The sequence below is a fragment of the Aegilops tauschii genome, chromosome 5, assembly GCF_002575655.3.
Source record: "Aegilops tauschii subsp. strangulata cultivar AL8/78 chromosome 5, Aet v6.0, whole genome shotgun sequence".
NCBI lineage: Eukaryota > Viridiplantae > Streptophyta > Magnoliopsida > Poales > Poaceae > Aegilops > Aegilops tauschii.
In genome coordinates this window covers 34,501,160-34,505,790 of record NC_053039.3, presented here as the reverse complement: position 1 = coordinate 34,505,790, position 4,631 = coordinate 34,501,160, and the positions used below count along the sequence as shown (strand labels likewise).

General features: G+C 42.1%; 1 long non-coding RNA gene across 1 annotated transcript; it reads left to right on the top strand.

The window, feature by feature from the left end:
• The first annotated feature begins 478 nt into the window (after window positions 1-478).
• On the top strand, window positions 479-4,049 carry LOC109753953 (uncharacterized). The gene is made up of 6 exons (XR_002230589.4): window positions 479-972; window positions 1,195-1,245; window positions 1,713-1,841; window positions 2,472-2,588; window positions 3,058-3,220; window positions 3,701-4,049. It is a non-coding gene; the product is annotated as an uncharacterized lncRNA (long non-coding RNA).
• Window positions 4,050-4,631: the final 582 nt, after the last annotated feature.

Sequence of the window (4,631 nt, the reverse complement as noted above, 5' to 3'; positions counted from 1 at the left end):
ACAGGTCGGGGGACGTGTGGTGTCATGGGTTCAAGCGGCGTCGTGGGAATCGCGTGTGGCTGTGGTAGAAATACTACACCACGGTAGAGCTTACGTGACACATTTTTGTGGGCAAAGGTCCAATAATCTCCACAAAATAACTGACACCATAGCTTTTATGCTTTGTCTTCGGATCATGTGTCGGCAAAGGTACATCTGTGGACACACTAAGAGTCAGCAATCACGAAGCAACGGTGTATCTGTCAGTAATTGTTTAATAACATGTTATGTGTCGGCGTATGTATGGACCTTGACTTTTTTTAGTCGGCGTAGGTATGTACTTAGCGACCTAAAATGTGACGGCGTATGTAGGGTGTATGGACACAGACTAAGTGTCGGCGTAGATGGACACGTGTCAATGGACTGAAGGTTGGAAACTTGTGGCGCGCAATTTCCGCGCGAGGGGGAATTTTTGGGGTGTTCGTGCAAAATATCCTTCACCCCCGTGCAGAATATCCCCAAGGACCCCAACTCGAAGCCGATTCCACAACCCTAACCATTGGCTGCCGTCGCCGCCCTCGTGCTCGATCCACAGTCCTGCCGCCGGCCTCACACTCCACCCCGTCGTCAAGCCGTCGTGTCGGAGCTCGCATTCCCTCGCCCCCGAGCTCCACCCCGACATCCACCCGTCCTTGCACTCCACCCCTTCCCCCCGAGCTCCATCTCGAGACCGAGCCGCCGTCCTCGAGATCCACATACAACCGCCGTCCTCGGGCGCCCCCTCGACATCCAGCCGTCGTCCTCGCCAATCCCGCCCTGCTGCTGCCGGGGCCCCATTTACGGGCTCCCGCCGTTGCCGCACCTGCTGTTGTCGGGCCTCCATCTCTGGGCTCCCGCTGCTACCGGTCCTGCTGCAATCGGACCTGCCGCTGCTGGGGATCCATCCCCTTCGAGCTGGGCCCCTCTCGAAGCCAGCCGTCGCCATGCCCTGAGGTAAGCATCAAATCGTTCTGAGATTTCCTTCTCTGTAAGTGTCAAATTGAGGTGGCTTCTCATGGTAGTGAGGATGTGTAAGAGACGCACACCTTATTTTCGAATGGTCTTGAAGTCAATTAGGCATACACTTGGGAGTTTTTATATCGTGTACCCTAAATTAATGTGACATTTTAATAAATTGTTTAGAGTATGTGATGGTTCTTTTTTTCTGATGTGCAGTGCCATACAGGTGGATAGTTCTTCAACAAATGATATCTGAACTTCAAACTGGTATCATAAAAAAAATTTGCTTCGGTGTTCTGAAGTTTCTCGATGAAGTGTAATATATTTGACCATTAGCGGCACCCTTCACCATTAGGCATAGATGTACCAATGATGTTATTTCTTGAAGCCAATTTGAAATTTTGTATCTCTTGTGAGTAACAAGTAAACTGCTCAGGTTGTTCTTATTTGTATATCTTGGAATTGTTTCCTCTTTGATGTATTGGAAGCGTTGTTAGTCCAAAATTAATCAGTGTAATTCAGTTTGGTTCAGTTCAGGACATAGTAAGTATGCTTTAGAACAATTAATCAAAATTATCTGTTACAAAGAACATGTCAGGCTTGTGTTTTCAATCTCCCTGTACTTCTATGGTTCCAAGTCTTCTCCTATAGCTTTATTGTCTTAACTGCTTGTAGAACTGTACTGCAAGTTAGTTTGTTATTGAAGAAAAAATCATTTATTATGTTGTTGTCAGTTTGGACTTAATTTTGCGATTGCTGAAGGCAAGGAAAAGAGATAGTGCAGAAGGAGCTTCAGCAGGCATGATGGTTCGACAACCACAATGTCGCAAGGCCATCCCCATTGCCCGGCAACACTATTTCAGGTATGCCTCTCGCTCCCTACCCAGCCACTCTGTAGTGGATGTTATTATTTTGGTTACTCCATGGACTGATTGGTTGCTATTGTGGTTACTCCATGGACTAATATGACCTTCACCGAAACCATTACTTTTACAAAATTGCCTACCTTTGTTCTAGCATATTAAATTTTATCAGCATGCTCCAATGCTTACAAATTGTTCTGTCGGAACATATTTTTTTTCTGCTATCATGATACGTGTGAAGTTTGCAATGACTGGAGATCTCACCAATGGTCATGGCTCCAAAACTTCCAATTGTTCTATTGATATGCTTAACTTATTTTTTAGATAATGGAAGATGGTTCCTCAGCCTCGCATCGTTCCATAATTTCTATTGCCCAGACTTTTTATTTCTCTGTGGCTTGATCTGGGATCCTACTTTGTTATACAAGCGCCTGCTAGTCAGTGTTTTGCCATTATTTCTCTTGGTATCACTCTGCATATAAGAATATTTTTACATACTGCATGTATGCTCTATCTACATTGTAATTTGACATGTCATCCTTGACTGTTACCTCTATCTTTCTCAAGCTTATATTGTAGAAATTATGTTTTTGTTAATTATAACTGTATACTATTCTTTCACCGTTTCAGATAAAATCAGAATATTATTTTTGGATAAGCTGGAAGGGAGGTCATTATCTACAACTGCTTACCATCTGCTATTTTATCAAACTAATAAACAATGGTTCAAATGACTAGTGTTGCTAGGTAAGGAAGATCCTTATCTGGAAATGCTTAAGACCTGCTATTTCATCAGTGTAAAAACTATGGTAGCCCACTAAGGTTGTATACCAAGATTAGGTTATTTAGTGTAGACTTTGTAGTTTGTGGTTAATGGCAATTCCGTATTACTCTTTGTCCCAAAATAAGTGTTCAACTTTGTAACAAAGTTATACTAAAGTTGAGACACTTATTTGGGACGGAAGAAGTATTTAGGGAGTTGTGAATGCGTAGTATATTTATTATACATTTTTGTTGATTTTATTTGAATAATTGCCTCTTGACTAGGATAAATGAGAAAAATATCTTCATTTGGTTATACGTGCATTTCACGTGCACGCTCACTGGTTAGAGTAAAAAAGAGATGCAAATAGTGTAGTTACATATAGTTGTCATAATTAATTACAATGCCTGATGAGAAACAAGTTACTAATTCATTTAGTCTTGTCGACAATAGCCGGGAACCACGACCACCAGCATGCAATATGAGCAATGGGTAGAGAACGGATGGCTACCTCGCTGGGAACCATGGTCGCGCACGTGCAGCAGAAAACGAATGGTGGATGGAAAGGCTACGTCACCGGGAACCAGGACCGCGACTTGTAGTAGGCAACTACTAGGTACATTTTCTGTTTCAGTAGTAATTAGCTCACACGCTATTGCATAAGAACAGTTTCTAAAATGTCACTTTACAAGGTTGTCACAGCCTATGTGTTAACACTAAATTGCTTGTGTATATGTGTCATGGTTTCCTTTTCTATCCATAGTTATGTGGCTCTTAATCATGAAAATCTGGAGAGGTTGCGAAAGAGGTTGTCTTTTCTTCAGTGAATACTTATGTAATAGGCTATAAAATAAGCTACTAGGTTGTAGGAATTCTGCTTCGGATGGTCAATGCCTTCATTGTTGATAAAAGTGCAAGCACAGGAACATAGTTCTATATAGTACCATGTGATCCAATTATAACTTTTGTAGACAATATATTGTTAACTATGATATCATGAGGATTTGTTGATCAAATATGTGTTAATCCACATAGGAGCTTTGAACAACTTGAGTTCATTCCACTTTCTTGACAAATTTTTGTGAAAAAATTTCAGGCACTTAGCCAACTGGTGCACATGGACGTGATGACTTTGCAGTGTTTATGGATCAACCAACCTGTAATCATGGATCTTATGTGTCTTCTAGACAATTTGATGTTTCAAGTATTTTGGAGCTTGCACTCTGTGCATGTGGATGCATACTTGTGTGTTCTGGACCATCTAGCTGAAGTCTCTCGTACCAGCAAATAGTGCTCATCCTTTTGTGACTTGTGTGTTCTGGGTGATTGTTAAGATGGTCAAACTATGCTTTGTCAAGATTTGATGTGTTTGTCAACTTGCGTTCAATGTATATGCATGTTTGTGAACATATTTTCATTGTTATACAGTATGTGTTAATCTTGAACCTGCTTCTGGATGTGAGGTTAATAATTGAATCTGTTTAGAGCTTGTATATATGGATAATTATATATATATGTATATTGTTTTGGCTGCACATCACTTTACCAGCAATTTATATGTTGGCAAAGGAAATATCTGCCAGTATAGGTAGGGTATTTGTTGATATACTATCTGTTGGCATAGGTATGGTGTACCTGGCTAATAAAGTGTCAGCATAGGTAGGGTGTATGTGGACAGGCTATCTGTCGGCGTAGGTAGGGTGTATCTTGTCTAAAAAAGTGTCGGCGTAGTTAGGGTGTATGTGGACATACCATCTGCCGGCGTAGGTAGGGTGTATGCCGACTGAAAAAGTGTCGGGAAGACGGGAAGTAAACAATTGTCGGCAATACCTTTGCCCACAGCAAGTCCTCCGACTCTTTCATCTTTTGTCAGCATTGGTGTTAGCTACAACATATCTGTCGGCAAAGGTACCCTATGCCGACACATAGGTGTGTCACGGAAGCTCTACCGTGGTGTAGTGAAACTTGATGCTCGCCGCATTTCAGGTGGCCCACATGTCATGCACACAAAGGCAGAGGGGCGGTGC